This window comes from Monodelphis domestica, chromosome 4 (assembly GCF_027887165.1).
Source record: "Monodelphis domestica isolate mMonDom1 chromosome 4, mMonDom1.pri, whole genome shotgun sequence".
Taxonomy (NCBI): Eukaryota; Metazoa; Chordata; class Mammalia; order Didelphimorphia; family Didelphidae; genus Monodelphis; species Monodelphis domestica.
In genome coordinates, this window is record NC_077230.1 from 56,091,171 (window position 1) to 56,109,927 (window position 18,757).

Consider the following 18,757-nt stretch of genomic DNA (forward strand, 5'->3'; position numbering starts at 1 on the left):
AAGAAATCCTTGGTAGTTCCAAGAATTCCCTATAATATCACCCTGCGTCCTCACCTCAGTGTGAGAACACAATTTGTATTTAAACTGACTCTCCGCCTACTTCATGCCTCTCCCTGCTTCCCCTTCTAAGCACACGTGTCTCTCAAGATGAAGAGTAAGTGAAATTCAATGGGCTTTCAGCCCTCTAGACATGTGCTTTCTTATTTTGTATTTTCTTTCTTTCTTAATCTTAACAAACCTCATAAAAATATAATTCTTTTAGCAGAGAAAATTTTAATTTTTTTGTCATTTTCATTAAGAAAATTCTATTTCTTATTCTATTTCTTCAAAGAGCTGTCCGCAGGTGATCTCATGGCACATATCAGCACCTTATCTGGAAACAACTAATCCTACCAGATGTCATGGGTTTCTTCTTTCTAGTTGTTATATTCTTGAAGAGCTTGAGCCATGAAGAGTTTGCCCAAATTCTGTGCAGTGAATTCTTTGATGTTCTGGCAGTAAGTATTAATTTGGCCTGCAATAAGCAGTGAATCCATCCTAGCTGGTGGCTGAAGAGGTTTGAAGAGTTTGGACATGTCTTCTTCAGGAAGAGGTGGTTCTCCTCAGCTCTGGAGCTGCTGATTCTCCTGCTGATGCCACTGCTGATACTGATGTTTCTGTTGCTGCTATTTACTAGTGTTTCTCATATAGGTGTTATATTTAACTATATCCTGACTCATTTCATCCACTCTGTCCATCAATAATTGCAGACTCTTTCCCAGGTGATTATTGCTGGCTAGACTGAGCAATTCATGTTTATCTGCCACAGCTGATTTCTTTTCTAGTTCCCACATTAGTACATTGATCAAATGTGAATTTTTAATTATAATCTGCACTTCTTCAAACATGTGCTCAAAAGTGATATTTGCCTTTTTCAATGCTTCTGGAGAAAAATCTTTCTCTTTACAAACTTCCATCAGCTTAGGAGTTAGCCTATATGCCTTCAATGATAGAGACCCTTGAATAGTTTTTATGGGATCAACATGAAGATGATCAATATTTACATGACGAAGACTGTGTGTCATTTCCATCTGATATTTTAATCTTGGCAATAAGGATAGCAAAACCCACACCTAACATCAAGTCTGAAGTAAAAAAAGTTTTTTTGAATGAGCAAATAAAAAATGAATCCTACCACAATAAACTATTCCAGTAGTACTCAAGACACATATCCAAAAAGAAGAGAATGACTCCAAAATATGTACAAGTAACGCCTTAGAGGTAAACATAATCAGAGCACAAACTCAACTAGGATTTCTAGATGAAATGAAACAAGAGTTTAATTTTTTTAACAAATGAAATGAAAGCCTTTGAAGGGAAAAAATGGAAATGGAATGAGAACAATAAAAGAAAGAATTGGAAAAGGAATTGAGAACTTGGTATAAGAGGTACAAAACCTCCCAAGGAACAAAAACCCCTTAAAAGTTTGAATTGACCAAAGAGAAGCCAATGACTCCATTGGCAACAAAAACCCCAATGAAGATATGAAAAATATATAAGAAAATTTATTGTATTTCATTTAAAAATAACTGGTTTGAGGGGGCAGCTGGGTAGCTCAGTGGATTGAGAGCTAGGCCTAGAGACAGGAAGTCCTAGGTTCAAATCTGGCCTCAGACACTTCCCAGCTGTGTGACCCTGGGCAAGTCACTTGACTCCCATTGCCTAGCCCTTACCACTCTTCTGCCTTGGAGCCAATACACAATATTGATTCCAAGACAGAAGGTAAGGGTTTAAAAAAAAAATAACTGGTTTGTAAAATAGATTGAGGAGAAGAAATTTAAGAATCACTGGACTTTCTAGGAGCCATTACCAAAAAGAGATCCTAGACATCATATTTCAAGAAATTTTAAAGAAAATTGCTCAAATCTCTTAAAATAAGAGGGCAAAGTAGAAATAGAAAGAACCCATTGGTTGCCTCTTGGAACCCCAAAATGAAAACTCCTTTGAACACCAAAGGCAAAATCCAGAGTTTCCAGGTCAAAGGAGGGAAAAAACTGCAAGTAATCAGAAAGAAAGAATTCAAGTACCAAGTAATCAATGTAAGCATCATATGTGATTTAGTAGCCACCACTATAAAGTAACAAAGAAATTAAGAATATAATATTCCAGAAGGCAAGAGTTATGGGCTTACAGTTGAAAATAACTTCCCTAGCAAAACTGAGTATAATAATACAGAGGGACAAATGGGTCTCTAATCAAATCGAGAGGACTTTTAAACATTCCTAGTGAAAAGATCAGAGACATGTAGGAACTCTGAAATTCAAACAGAGGAGTTAAGAGAAACATAAAAAGTTAAACATCAGTGATGTTTAATCAGAGATGGTTTCAGAAGAAGATTTACATGAATCAATATAGAATGAACTGACTAGAACAAGGAGAATAATTTATAAAGTCACAGAAATAAGGTAAATGCATACAACTTTGAAAGAATTAGTAACTCTTATCAGATAAATGACCAACTATGATTCCAGAGTACTAATAATAAAAGATGCTACCCATCTCCTGATAAACAAGCAAAGAACTCAGTACAGAATGAGCCAATAAAATTTTCTGACAATGTGGAAATGTGTTTTGATTGATTATACATGCTTGTAAAAAGTTGTCTTTTTTCTCTAACTCTCAAGAGATTGTGATAGGGGTGTGTAAAAGGAGATTTTGCTGATTGAAATATATATATATATATATAATCTTTAAAAGGAAAAAAGGTGAGTTTGGGAGATGAGAGGAGTGAGATAATGAATTCTGTTTTCAACTTGTTGAATTTGAGATGTCATTTTATATTAAACAGCAATTTTGTGGCATGAGACTAGAAATAGGGAGAGAAATGAACTGGGGATAAATATTTAGTAGATATCTATATACAAGTGATGGCTGAGTCCATAAAGAAAGAGAATATGGATAGGAAAAAAAAGATACTGATTTGTAGCGTGTACAGGCATACACAATTATATATAGATTTTCAAGTTGTTTATGTAATGATGTTAGCCAAAACTGTGTAAATGAATCAAATTGCCAACAGATCAATAATCACTTGTAGTAGACTTACATTTTGCAGAAGAGCAATATATTAGGAGCTATTGAGTTTAGGTATAGCTATCCTCATACAGCTTACAATCTAGGACAAGCTTATAATGTAATATATTTTCAACAAGCATTTCTGTGCCTACTATAAGTTAGGCATTGTGCTAAGACTGGGAATTCAAAAGAAGGCAAAAACAGTCCCACCCTCAAAGAGCTTAGATTTTGATGGAAAAAGTGATATACAATTATGTACAAAGAAGGGATAGATGTGACAAGTTGTAGACAATCCCAGAAATAAAATAAATATGAGCACTAAGGAAATTCTTCTTTTAGTAGATGATATTTTGGCCACGGAAGCCAGGGAACAGGGAGGGAGACAATGTAAAGCATAGGGGACAATAAGTAAAAACGCATGGGTTTGGCAGATGAATTCCTGTGTGCTAGAAACATCAAAGGGGTTCATTCATGTAATTGGATTGCAGAGTTTGTGGAGGGGAGTAAAGGAAGACTGAAACGATAGAAAGGGACCAGGTTATAAAATGTTTCAAAAGCCAAAGGGAGGATTTGATATTTGATCTTAGAGTAATAGAGAATTTATTTAGTAAAAGGGGAAGTGATATAGTCTGACGTGTTTAAGGATGATCTGTTGAGAAGGTTAATAAGAAAGGAAATGAAGAGAGAGAAGAGAGGAATGTTTTGAGAAACTCCTACAAGATAGAGTTTGGAAAACGACAAGTGAGATAAAGAGACAAAAGTTAATTTACGAAGCAGGAAAGCTGGGACAGTGTGATGTCTCTGAATCTAAGAGAGGAAATGTATCCAGGAAGCAAAGCTGACAGAGAGCACTAAAGGGTGCAAAGAGGTCAAGAAATCTGAGGCATGAACAAAATGCCCATGGATTAGGCAACGAAGAGTTTATTGATAAGGGAATTTATTCCTGAGAGAGCAGTCTAAGTGGAGGTTTGGGAATAGGAGTCAAGATCACAAGGGGAAGTGAGGGAGAAAGTAGAGATGAAGGGCAAAACCAGGACTGGAACATCAGCCATTCTCCATTGTGCTACTGAGAAGCTGGAGGCAGAAAAGTCAGGGAGGGCAAAATTCAAGAGGAGGAAAAGATTTCTGTAAATCTAGTACAAGAACAATAAAAATAATTCAAAATCTTGCAACTGGGGTGAGGGAAAGCATTCAGTAGGCCAATAGAGGAAACAATGGCTCTTTGTCATTTGAAGGTTTGCTGTCCACCACTGCCCAAAGGTTGTAATGTTTGTTTTCTGATTGCCCACCTGTGAAGAGAAGGGCAGATTGTTAAGGTTCTAGGTTGTATTATACTGCCAGGCTATGGCAGGCAGATGCTACATTGAAGGGTCTCCCTAGCCATGTATGCAGAGGATACCTACACTATACCAACCAGCTTTGCCAAGAAATGAACATAGCCTTATTAACAGGAAAGATTGCTTAACAAATAGGGTTAGCTGTCCATGCATGGGATGGGCTGATTGAGCAGGTAGCAGATATACCTCCCTCCCATTGGAGGCCTTCCAGAAGAAGCTAGATGACCATCTATCCAGTATATTGTAGTGGGTATTCTTGAGGGATGGGAGTTAGGTTGGATTTATAAAAATTAAATTATTATCTACTAATAAAAATATTATATTTTGTGAGGTTTATTAAGAATTCTTAGAAATCAAGGAATAAAGAAGATACAAAAAAACAAAAAAACCAAACACGTGCCCATGGCTGATTAGCCCTTTCCAAATCCCCGCACTTAGCTTACCACTACATTTTCTACATCATTGCAATGGAGGAGAGGAGAGCGAGGGAGGTGTTACTGCCAGTTAAATACCAATTGTGATCTCGCCAACCTGGGGACTCAGGTGAGATTATAGGGAATTCTGGGAAATACCAAGGACTTCTGGGGATTGAAGTCTGGGAGGTTCAAAATCTACATTTTTATAGACTAGATGACTTCTGAAGTCATTTCTAATTCTGAAGTTCTATGACTTTTTGATCTTCAATTCCTTGTGCAAAAAAGAACATATTGGGTAGACTATAGAGAAATATCTTTCTCTTGTACCAAAATGTCACTGTCATGGATTAAATGTCCTTTCACTAACAGTGTGGCATAAAAACATGATTATACATTCACACAATATCTCTGCACTATGGGAATTGGAGGTGTTTTATTCTCAATTCCAGAAAGGGGAAGTTAAGGGGCAGTTGGGAAAAATGAAAAGGTCTTTTGTTTCCAAGGGAATGCAATGCTGAAGTAATACACCAGACTGAGAGAATCTGAACTCAAAATTGGAAGGGGAGGGGTATGGTGAATTTTCCACTAAGGAATAATTGCTTTTGGAATGATAAGTAAAGACAAGAAGTCACATTTCAAGTCTCTTAGTCTAACTGAGATTTTAAAGGGTTTTGCTTCTCAGTTTGTTATTTTGGATCAGATGTTATAAATCATATTTGGATAGGTTGGCTTTGTTCAACTACAGTCTGATTTTTGGTACATTGGATATGACTTAGGAGTTAAAATCAGTGGGAGCCAAACTTTGATTCAAACATATTTGTTCAAAGATCTATGGCCAGATGATATTTAAGAATACAAATAAAACCTTGGTGTTTACTGGCTTTATTTAATAGGTTGACTGTTGATTTCATCCACTATTATTTTCTTTAGAATGAGTTTTATTCGGGTTTTGGCGTGTGTGTGTGTGTGTGTGTGTGTGTGTGTGTGTGTGTGTGTGTGTGTTTGAAGAGTATGGATGAGAGTAATCTTGAAATGTAAAATTTTTGTGTTCAAAAATAGCTTGCTTTTCTTGGGCCTACATACAGTCCCTCTGCTATCAACTTTCTGCCTTCTGTCCATTTCCTTTGTTCAGTTTTCCTGGTCAGTCTCTATCCCTGATTCTGTTCCCCTCAATGATTATTCTGTGCCTCAGGCAACACCATTTTTACTTCAGTTAAGAATCTGTTTTATGAATCATCCATTCTTGGCTATCAGTTTCCTATTTTTTCTTTCTGTTCCAATTTTTCTTTCTACTTCAGAATCTTCTCAATCAACCCATCAAATATTTGTTATCCATTCCATATTTATTTATAGGCAGTTCTTGACTTATGTACAAAAAATATAAATGCACTCAAATAAGAATCATATGTGTCTTGTATATATTCATAAGTATAATAAGAACTCATCATACAAATGGTCCATATTTATAGTTGGTCATGGGAGTTTCTCAATTCAGAAAATGTAAACAATATTTGACTAAACATGATTTCTTCTTTTTGTCCTTTAAGGCAGATATAGATAATCAAAAAATTACCAATGCCCAAGAGTCTATACCTTCTCCTGTTCACTGACTTTCCATTGCTTTGTGCCTCTGCCTAGAAAACCATTGCCTCCAATCAACCAATCAATCAATCAACAGACATTTATTTTGTTTCCATGCTATGTGGCAAGGATTTCACAAGTATCTGGGATTACAAAAACAGAAATGAATTTACCAAAACAACTTACATTCCGTATAGGGAAACAATATGTGAATGTATATAGCCGGATACAAAATAAATATATGCAAAATTACAAAGTAATTCTTTGGGGATGGTATCCAAAGATGAGAAAGGTCTTATGTTAGGGTCAATGTTTTCCCAAGGGGGAAATGTGGTACTGCCAACTTAGGTAGCTAGAGGCAGCAAGATGTCACAGTGGATCAAGTGCTTAATTTGGGGTCAGAGAAGACCCGGGTTCAAATCTAGCCTCAGACATATGCTAATTATGTGACCCTCAACAAGTCACATAGCCTCAGTTTCCTCAACTATAAAGTTGGGATAATAATGAGAATATTTGAAAGTCCTTACCATAGTACCTGGAATACAATAGAGGTTTAATAAATGCTTGTTCGCTTTGGGGTAATTGTTTTAATGGTATTATCTCCATTTTTCATATGTGAAAACTGAGACACTGGGTGATTTAAGAATCATGCCCCTAAGCTTATGTAGCTAAGAAGTGACTAATTTACTATCAAGCAAAGGTTCTTCCTACCCAAAAGGTAGCTTGAGGTAATATACAGAACACTGGAGTTAGAAAGACTTGGGTTTGAATCCAAAATCATTCATTGATTAACTAGATGAGCCTGGACAAGTCACTTAACTTCTCTTTTCTCAACGTCAATATTGAAATGATAATAATAGCACCTTTCTCACAGGGTCGTTGTGAAGATCAGGTAAAATTATGTATTGTGTGTGTGAAGTGTTTTGCAAAATTTAAAATTTTACAAATGTAAGAAATTAATATGACTGTACCTTTACTTCAGATTTATTGCAGATTAAATAAGCTTTTATGGGTGACCCTGGGAAGTGGGTCCTTTTTAAGAACAATGATTGTATAAAGGCAAGAGTTCCAAGCTCCAAAATACCCTGCAAATAAAATTTGGGTGTTACTCAATCATGAACATAAAAATTGATTGTGTACATAAATGCACACATTTTTACATAAAGGAGTGAGAAGGTTCTTTACCACATAAGTTTACAAAGTTAATTACCCACATGTTATTTTCATGGAAAGTTTAAAAATGCATTATGCATTTATTTCTTACATTCTTTAAAAAAACTTTAGAGTTCCAAATTCTCTATCTCTAGCCCTGTCTCTGACTACTGAGAAGGCTAGCAATATGGTCTCAATCATACATGTGATATTGTACAAAACATATTTCTGGATTAGGTACATTGTGAAACACAAAACAAGAAAAATAAATAAAATGAAAAAATATAATTGAACTTGCATTCAGAGTTCATCAAGTGGATAGCGATTTTCATGATGAGTCCTTTGGAACTGTCATGGATCCCTATATTGATCCGAGCAACACAGATGAGTATTAATACAAAATTGTTGTTATTGTGTATGATGATTTTCTGACTCTGCTCACTTCACTCTGCATTAATTCCTATAGGTCTTCTTATATTTTTCTGAAACCATATTCCTCATTATTTCTTTTGTTGCAATAGAATTCCATCAGTCATATATTACAACTTGCTTAGTCATTCCCTAATTGATGAGTGTCCCCTCCAGTTCCTTTTCTTTTTCACCACCAAAAGAACTGCTGGAAATGTTTGTACATGTAGGCCTTTTTTTTCCATTTTCTTTGATCTTTTTGGGACACAGACCCAATAGTGATTACCCATACATTATTCATAGTACAATAATTTTGTGGGTAGCATAGGATCTTATTTTTATTAGGGAAATGTGACTGCTCATAATCATAAAGTTAGCTACAAAAAAGAACCTTTTTTGCCATAAAAAATCATGAAGACTGTGCTAAAATGTAAAAGGGGTCACATTCTGCAATGTGAGAGCACTCCCATGGATGAAATTGTCAGTCCTTGAAGTATAGGGACAAAAATGAAATGTAAAATCAGCTCTACTTTTTTCCACTGCTTATGACTTGGTCTACCCTTTACTTAAAATGCCTACTTTCCCAGATCTATGTTTACTAGATATGCATCCCATAATTCTATTTTTTAATATTTCCACCATAGGAACTCTTGCCTTTATTCACTGATATTAATAATGACCCGCTGGAGCAACTAGGTGGCTCAGTGGATAGAGAATCAGGCCTGGAGACAGGAGATCTTGGGTCCCAACCCAATTTCAGACACTTCCTAGATGTGTACCAATGGAAAAGTCACTTAATACCCATTGCCTAACCTTTACTACATTGATTCAAAGATGGAAGGTGTGATAATTAAAATGTTTGGGAGCAAGGGAAATATATATATCAATTATGACTGCTGAAATATGTTTTCTACTGTGTCTTGGTTTTATATAAATATAAGATGGGCGCCAGGGAATATATTCCCAATTTATGAATATGCCCAAGCCAACTGGGTTTTATAGAGAAATTTAATTTATAATACACTAATTAATCAATAGAAAAAGAAAGTAAGAAAGGAATAAGAATGAATAAATCAGTCAGTTGGTTTTATCACTCACCCAAGATCTCTCTAGGTAAGGCTTCTCATGCCAACCTCAGGCTCCACCTTCAAGAGAGCCTCCTTTCAAGAAATGTTTCCAGAGCCTTCTCCTCCTGACTCCTCCTGAGTTCTCCTTCCACAGCCTCCTTCAAGACCTCTCCAGGAGCTCTCCCTCCAGGACCTCTCTCCTCTCAGCCTCCTTCAGAGCAAAACCTCCCAGAGCAAAAAACTCCCCTCCTCTTCAGACCCCGCTATCTTTAAGGAAACCATCTAAGTCCCCTCCCCTCAGTTCTCACATCTACCAATCACTGTCGATGTCTCCCCTGTGCCAATGGTGGCTCTAGTTTAACCCAGGACCGTCCAGAGGTCTGTGGCTTTGCACATGTCTGTTGAAGGTCATATTCTCAAATAATTAAATCTTGATCTTGCTGCAGCCCTTCCTAAATCCCATTACTCTAAGTATGGTGGAGATTGTATTTTCCAAGACCTGGTTCTGTCATTCCAAGTATCTCTATTGTATCAATTCTAAAATCAATCATGACTCAAAGAAATTCCTGTTCTATGCTTAAGCATAGGTCAAAGCCCTTTCCATTGTTTAGCAAAAGGTTTCTGTCCTAAAGTAGTCTTAAGTAGGGAGGAGAAGGATCCTCCCATGCCAAGGGGTTTCACATTCCAATAGAGCTCTTACTATCAGTAGGAAATTTTTTCCGAGTATGAAATTTCCCAATGGTGAAATTTCCAACATTCATAAGTCTAAGAAATTTTAAGGTTTACAAAGGTAATTTGCTGAAGAAAGATTGGAGGAAAATAGCTTTAAGAGAAAATGCAAAAGACAAATAAAGCTTTTATAATGAAAAAGATAAGAAAATGCAAAATTCAGTCACAAAAAATCTTATCCCACACTAAGTAAACTGTTGGACTGTACATAAAAAAATTAACAGCATGTTTCCTTTTTTGTTTTTATGAATTTTCCCTTTTATTATTATGAACTTGAAAAACATTCTAGCTCAGTAGTTGAAGTAAGCACTAAATGATGTAGACACTATAAAAATGTTTATTCCCTTCCCTTCCTTTCCCTCTAAAATTCTAATATAGCAGCATTGTTGACTGATTACTAATGAGACAATTTTTGTGGACAATGGTACTTCCTACTTTATTATTTAATTATCACTGTAGCCATTATTTGAGGTCTGTTGTTAACTGCTGATGTTTCTTTTAAAATTATAAATGGGGCCTAAGCCTCTGTCTTCTAAGAGCACTAGACTGGTCTCTTGCTTTTGTTTATCAGCAGTCCACATTTCTGCAACAGTCAAAAGTCTAAAGCTTGATGGAAGAGTTCCAATGAGACAAAAAGGTATTATTCAGTCATCAGAAATAATCATTCTTTTGCATTAACTTATCAGTCTCTTTAAAAGGGCATCTCCAACTGCACATGCAGACTTTGCATAAAGTCCTCCAGCATTTTTCAGCCTTTAATCTTTAAGAACTGATTTTAGGTATGATAGGAAAAGTCTGCAAGTAGTTTTAAAAGGCAAATATATGTAAATTTAGACAACTGAAAAACTAGATATAATGTATTCTTGTTTAAGACCCTGTTACTAATGAAAAATGTTTCTCATAGGTACATATAAATTCTATACAAATGCATCCCTCCTCCAGGAGTTCCTGTTTCTTTCATGAGCACCTCCATCCTTCCCATAACCTAGGTTTAGAACCTTAGATTCATTCTTGACTCCTTCCTCTTCCTTGCCCCCCCCCCCAATATCTAATTAGTTGCTAAGTCTTCTTGATTTGACCTACAGGCAGTTTTATTATATACACTTTCCCCCTCTACTAAAAGAGCCTCCAATTCAGGGTAGATTTGCATCATTTCCTTTTTTAAACCTGTACCTTCTGTCTTAGAATCAATACTATGTGTTTCTTGCAAGGCAGAAAAGTGGTAAGGGCTAGGCAATAGAGATCAAGTGACTTGTTCAGGGTCACACAGCTAGGAAGTGAGGTCAGATTTGAATCTAGGTCTTCTCCTCTCTAGACCCAGAGAATCTTAAAAAAGTAAGTAAGCCCAAAAAATTTTAAGAGATTCAGTAAGGTCAAACTATATATTCCTACATGAAAAGATGATGTTTGTAATTTTAAAATATTTTTTGTCAGTATTAGAAGTAGTTAGAAGGAAGATACATAGCCAGAGGGTGTGGGAGTAAGGTGATTAGGACAATATGATATGAAAAAAAATCAAGGATTGAAAAAGAAATTATGTTGAGAGAAAATGAAAGAGAGGTGAAATAGGGTAAATTATCTCACCTAAAAAGGCATGAAAAACTCTTACAGTGGAAGGGAGATTGAGGGTAGTGACAGGCAATGCTTAAAACTTTCTCTGATAATTGGCTCAGAGAGGGAATAACATCCATATTCATTCAAGTTTAAAATCCTATCTTACCCTATAGATTAGTAGGGGGAGAATAAGACAAGGGAGTGTGGATAATTATAATGGATAAAGTAGAAGGTAGTGATTAAAAGCAAAATATCTGAGAGGAAGTACCAAGTAAAAGAGAATAGAGCAGGAGCAAAAGGAGAAAATAAGATGAAGGAGAATACACAGTTGGTAATCATAATTATAAATGTGAATGGGATGAACTTACCCATAAAATGAAAGTAGATGGCAGAGTGGATTAGAAACTAGAATCCTACCATATGTTGTTTAGAAGAAATAATTTGAGTCAAGGAGACACACACAGAGTAAAGGTAAGGGACTGGAGCAGAATTTATTGTGTTTCAGCTAAAGCAAAAAAATCAGGAGTAGCAAACATGACCTCAGACATAGCTAAAGTAAAAATAGAGCTAATTAAAAGAGATCACAAAGGAAATTACATCTTGCTAAAAGTTACTATAGACAATGAAGTAATATCAATACAAAACATATATGTGCCAAATGGTATAGCCTCCAAGTTTTTAAAAGAAAAATTAGATGAGCTTTAGGAAGAAATAGATAATAAAGCTATTCTGGTAGGGGACTTCAACTTTCCCCTTTCAGATCTAGATAAATCAAACTAAAAAAAAATAAGAAAGAAGTAAAAGAATTTAATTAATTTTTTTAAGTTAGAACTAATAGAGCTCTAGAGAAAATTTAATGGGAGTAGAAAAGAATATACCTTCTTTTTAGCAATACATGGCTCCTACACAAAAATTGACCATGTATTGGAACATAAAAACTTCACAACCAGATGCAGAAAAGCAGAAATAAAAAAGTGTTTTTTTAGATCATACAATAAAAATTACAATCAATAAGGGCCCACATAAAGACAGATAAAAAATTAATTAGAAACTAAGTAATCTAATGATAAAAACAGAGATGTATCAAAGAATAAAATTATTTTTAAAAAGAAAGAAGAAAATCAAGTAATCAATATCAAAAATGCAAAGGGTGAACTCACCACCAATGAAAAGGAAATTAAAGCAACCGTTGGTTTTTTTTTTGCCCAATTATATGCCAATAATTGTGAAAATCAAAGTAAAATGATAGATTATTTACAAGAGTATAAATTGCCCAAATTAACAAAAGAGAAAATAATATACTTAAATAATCCCATCTCTAAAAAAGAAATGGAACAAACATCAATGAACTCCCTATGAAAAAATCTCCAGGGCCAAATGGATTCACAAGTGAATTCTATCAAACATTTAAAGAACAATGAATTCCAATACTATATAAACTTTTAGGGGAAATAAGCAGAGAAGTAATCCCAACAAATTATTTTTGTGACACAAATATGGTACTGTTACCTAAGCTGTGAAGAGCAAAAACAGTGAAAGAGAATTATAGGCTAATGTCATTAATATATATATATATATATATATATATATATACACACACACACACACATACACACACACACACACACACACACACACACACATATATATATACACACAATTTAAATAATATTCTAACAAGGAGATGACTCACTATTTAACAAAAACAGCTGGGAAGATAGGAAAATAGCATGGAAGAAAGTAGGTACAGACCAATAATCTCACATCCTATACATAGATAAGGTCAAAATGAGTATATGATTTAAATATAACGAATGATACCATACCTGAATTAGGAGAACATAGAATAGTGCATCTGGCAGATTTTTGAAGAAGGGAAGAATTTATGACAAAAAAGAGATAGAGACATTAGAAGATGTAAGATAAATAATTTTGATTATATTAAATTAAAAAGGTGTTGTACAAACAAAACACTATAACCAAGATTAGAAGGGAAATAACAAATGGGGGAAATTTTTTAGAACGAGTTTTTCTGATAAAGGTCTAATTTCTCAAATCTGTAGAGAACTAAGTCAAATATTTAAGATTACAAGCCATTCCCCAATTGATACATAATCAAAGGACATAAGCAAGCAATTTTTCAGATGAAGAAATCAAAGGTATCATATGAAAAAATATTCTAAATCACTCCTGATTAGAGAAATACAAATTAAAACAACTCTGAGAGACTACCTCACACTAACAGATTGGCCACTATGACAGTAAAAGAAAGTGATAAGTGTTGGAGGAGATGTGACAAAATTGTGACACTAATATATTGTTGGTAGAGTTGTGAATTAATCCAAGCATTCTGGAAAGCTATTTGGAACTATGCCCCAAAGGCTATAAAACTGTGCATATGCTTTGATCCAGTAATACCACTATTACATCAATATTCCAAAAAAAGTAAAAAAAGGGGAGGATGGAAGAACCTACTTGTACAAAAATATTTATAGTTGCTCTTTTTGTGGTGGCAAAGGATTTGAAATTGAGGGGATATTCAGAAATTGGAGAATAGCTGAACAAATTGTGTTACATGTTGGTAATATATAGTGGTATAAGAAATGATAAGCAAGATGGTTTCAGAAAAAGCAAGAAAGATTTGCATGCACTGATACAGAAAGAAATAAGCAGAAGTGGGAAAACATTATACACAATAATAGCAATACCATAGGATAATCAACTGTTAAAACTTGGCTACTCTTAGAAATACAATGATCTGGGACAATCCCAAAAGATTTATGATGAAGAATGCTATCCACCTCTAGAGAAAGAACTGTTGGAGTGGAATGGATGTGGATGGAAGCATGCTATCTTTCAAGTCAATGTATTTATGGTTTTATTTTGGAGTTTGGGTTTTGTATGAGTGTGCTTGTATAACAATGACAAATATGGAAATGTGTTTTGAATGATAATAAAAATATAACTTTAAAAATACTAAAAATTTTAAACCAGAAAAAGAAATATGGTATCCATGATTTCTTTTTTGTTTGTTTGTTTAGTCATTATTTTCTGGGAAACCAGTGATTCTTTTAATTAGTACACCTCACCCTATATTCCAGATCAGTTGTTTTGCATAATAGATACCCAATTTGTTCTGATAATAGCTTGGTCTTCTGAATTTGTTGTAATATTCTTTTTTTTTTTAATAAACCCTTACCTTCCATCTTGGAATCAATCCTATGCACTGGTTCCAAAGCGTAAGAGTGGTAAGGGCTAGGCAATGGGGGTCAAGTGACTTGACCAGGGTCACACAGCTGGGAAGTGTCTGAGGCCAGATTTGAACCTTGGACCTCCCGTCTCTAGACCTGGCTCTCAATCCACTGAGCTACCCAGCTGCCCCTTTGTTGTAATATTCTTAACACCTTAGTGAATTCTGTTTGCTCCATTCTAGTCTTCAGGATGTCATGTACTTGTTTAACTTGTCCATTTTAGGTTCTTTCTTCTGTTTATTCTCTTTACAAGTGTTCTCATTTTCTTTTTATTTTATTATAGCTCTTTCTTCATTTGTTCCATTCATTGTGTTCAATTCATTCTTTTTTTTTTTTTTTGTAAACTTCCACTTGTAACTATTTCAGTTATTTTTTTCCTCTCACATTTTTATCTCAAAATTCATTCTACATGGGGGCAGCTGGGTGGCTCAGTGGATTGAGAGTCAGACCTGGAGACGGGAGGTCCTAGGTTCAAATCTGGCCTCAGACACTTCCCAGCTGTGTGACCCTGGGCAAGTCACTTGACCCCCATTGCCTAGCCCTTACCACTCTTCTGCCTTGAAGCCAATACACAGTATTGACTCCAAGACAGAAGGTAAGGGTTTAAAAAAAAAAATTCATTCTTCATCATTCAAGTTTTCTGTTTTATTCCTTTCTTTTCTATTTGTTCATCTCAAAACTTCAGCTCATAGATTAGGACCTTGTGCCAAGACTATCTGACCCTTTTATCGCTTTTGAATGGGACTAGATTGCCTCCTGCTAGTCTCAAAATGGAATGATGTTGCTTCAGAGCTAGGTCTCTCCCACTCTTCAGGCCAGAAGTATAAATCCTCTGGTGTCTGAGCAGAAGACTGTTTTGAAGACAGAAAATATGATCTGGGAACCCACTCGTAGGTTAGGAATTAGAGCTGAATGATGCATGGGGACCAAACCCTGCCTAATGTAGTTGCTTTCAACCTTGGTAGAGTTTGTCGCCTTTTTCCTTGTTCTCTCCTCTAACAAAAGTCCATGGCTTTAGAACTTGGACTCTAAAGCAAATCTACTCAGACCACACTGGCTTTATCTTGTTCTTTTTAGATCAGAGTGTTGAATCTAAGGACTTCTTTAGAAATCTGGTGGCTTATGGACCATCCTTCAGCACGGTATTTTAAATGCATAAAATAAAATCTATAGGGAGACAACTGGGTGGCTCAGTGGATTGAGAACCAGGCCTAGAGAAGGGAGATCCTGGGTTCAAATCTGGTCTCAGACACATCCTAGCTGTGTGACCCTGGGCAAGTCACTTAACCCCCATTGCCTAGTCATTACTGCTCTTCTGCCTTAAAACCAATGCACAGTATTGATTCTAAGGCAGAAGTTAAGGGTTTAAAAAAATTAAATCTATAGTATTATAATGAAGACTAATTATATTGATGTTCTAGGGCATCTCCAGTCCCCAACCTCCATTCATACTGATATAAGCCAAATTCCTTGTGCAGTTAACTTGGAGTTTTGTTCAGACCTTTACCCATAGAACAACTGTATGGGAAGTGGCTGGGTTTTTTTCTGGACAGTCTCCTAGGACATCCTCAGACTCCAGTTGCACTGATCATATTCATTTCCTTGTGCAACAAGAGTTTCAAGACTTTATGTCTTAGTCCCTAGAATCAACTATCACCAGACCATGTAAGCTTTAGGCTCATGACAGCACTGACATGCATAACCATTTTAGATGACATGAAGCTGCATGTGAGGCTAGGAGCCTCCTGGGTAGCTGCACGCCCAAAGCTTCAGCCAGGGCCATGGGGGGGGGGGGAGAGGGCTGCTCCACACACTGGCTGCAGGGGCAGGGGGCAAGCAGCGGGCAGCACCCTGCCAGGCGGCTGGGGAGGGGCAGAGAGGGGCAGGCGGGGCTCCAGTCCACAGAGGAGAGCCTGGAAATGATTACCAGACACTTTTAACACCCTGAAAATATAGCAATGGCTTTACTCACAATTTTTTTCTCTACGTACTTTTTTGAGACCTTATTCTCAGTGTTAAATAATATCAAAACCAACAAAAGAAACAGATTGACAGATGAAGTTAGTTGTGCTTGCTTGGACTTGAAGTGGTCAAAATACCAACATTCAACTGAAGATTTAGCCAATAAAATTCAGCAACAAAAAAGTCACTAATAGGCAAATTAGTTAAAGAATTCCCTCTCCCCCTCACTTATCTTAGTTCAGGGCACCCCACACAAGTTAAATAACATCAAGATCAACAAAAGAAACTGACTGACAGATGAGCAAAGAAGTCATTAAGCAGGTAAGTTAATTAGTTTTTGGTTTATTAAATATAGTTATATGTTACAATTATACATTTTTGTTTTTAAAACTATAAATATCTCAAAATTATGATTTTTTTTCTCAAAGTGACACACCACCCAAGTCAGGCTTGTCTTTTTGGCAGATTTTGACACACCAAGCTCTAAAGGTTGGCCATCACTGCTTTAGGCCAATCCCTAGAACATTTGGCTGATGATACTAGCCTTGGTTCTTTTTACAAAATTACCTACAGAAAAATCAAAAGCCATCCGTTCTTCCATTGATTTTTTTTTTTTGCTATCCTTTAAGGAATGGAGGAGCTAAATGGCATTTATTTTTGGTTATGTTGTTTCAAATGGAACTCTTCTGAATTGTTCATAGAAATTCATGGGTAAAGGTAGGTTTAACTAGAAGCTTTCACATTTTCATTTTTAACCTGAAGTCACAGACTTCCAAAAGCTTATTATACCATTTTTTGGCTCTATATCTATATATTGCCCACAAAATTAAACTTAAATTCCTTACCCTGTATAAATATGTCCAGAATATAACCCCATTGTCTTTTTTCCAGTTTTGTATCTTCCTATTACACTGCATGTAGAAGCTGTTCCCTTTATCTCTCCATTGTCTTTGCTCATGTTAACCCATTCTTTCTAGTATATCATTGATCATATGTCTGTCAATTATAATCTTACCCATTCAAATGCATATCCTAATCTGGGTAGTAAGGGCTCTTCATCCACATGGTTTATTGTGTGTGGATGGCTAGGCCAATCTCCTACAAGATTTCTTCCAAGAGGCCCTGAAATGCTCTAGAGTTTCATGCAGCCACAACAATAAGATATTCAAAAAAAGAGTATTTTGAAAGCCTTGTTATTCACAAGGAATCCTCTTCAACTTGAATTCTTTACTGCATCTCCTACATAATGAACACATCTGGTGAGCATATATCTCTTGTTTTGTGCCTTCTTTGAAGATATTTATGGTCCAAGAGTGAGTGAATAGTTATTTCAGTTGTTATGTATTTTGCATTTGTTTAATTTTATGTTATTTTCCTCAATAAAATGTAACCCACTTGAGGATTTTGTTTTGTCTTTTTCCTTTGTAGCCCTGGTATTAGCAGAGGGCCTGATTTGTAATAGGTGCTTAATAAATACTTATGGGATTAATGAATTAAATGAACTTGTCCCAGATTCAAAAGTGGCAGCTCCTAATTTGCTTTTCTGACAATGTGGGATTAAGTTATTAACTTAATCAAAGGGACCCTCACAAACTCAATTCGTTTTGCCAAGGGAAAAGAAACAAGGTGACAGTATGTGGGAGAAGGTGGAATTAGCTTGTCTAATAGACCACATAGGAACACTCTAAGATCCTTTTCCCTATCTCTGAGCCTCAAAGTCATACTGATTTCATTCCTTCATACACTTAACAAAAATTCAATTAAAAATGAATTGGGGTTACTAAAATTCTACTTTAATAATACAGATAGTGGCTAAGCAGCACCTCGATTCTTCCCTCGCATGCAGCTGAATGGGACATCTTATAGGGCTAGGAATCTCTTGGAATTCTCTCCCTCTTTATGTGTCTCAGAGCCATGTGGACATTTTCTGCTTTGAATGGGTTAATTACCATTGAAGCATTTTTCCTCTGTGGTCTAGACACAGAAATATCCAGATATTGTTTCCCTTGAAAGTCAGCCATCCTACAGAATGTACTTGATCACCCATTTCCATGTTTTTCTAAGGCCAGATGGGGCTAAACACAATTTTTAAAGATTTTTTTCTCTCCTTTTTCTTTCACTGATTAACAGCTTGTTTGTTTTCAATTGAGGATTCTGCCAAGCAAAGAGGGAGAAAGTGGAAAAAAAAAAGTCCTTAATTTCTGAGTTGGGGAAACTAGAGAATGATGAATTTGCTGTTGCCAAGA

At 35.8% G+C, this 18,757-nt stretch overlaps 1 pseudogene; it reads right to left on the reverse strand.

Annotated features, from left to right (window-relative positions):
* Positions 1-352: 352 nt before the first annotated feature.
* Positions 353-18,532, reverse strand: LOC100619772 (eukaryotic translation initiation factor 3 subunit H-like; annotated as a pseudogene).
* Between the last annotated feature and the right edge of the window lie 225 nt (positions 18,533-18,757).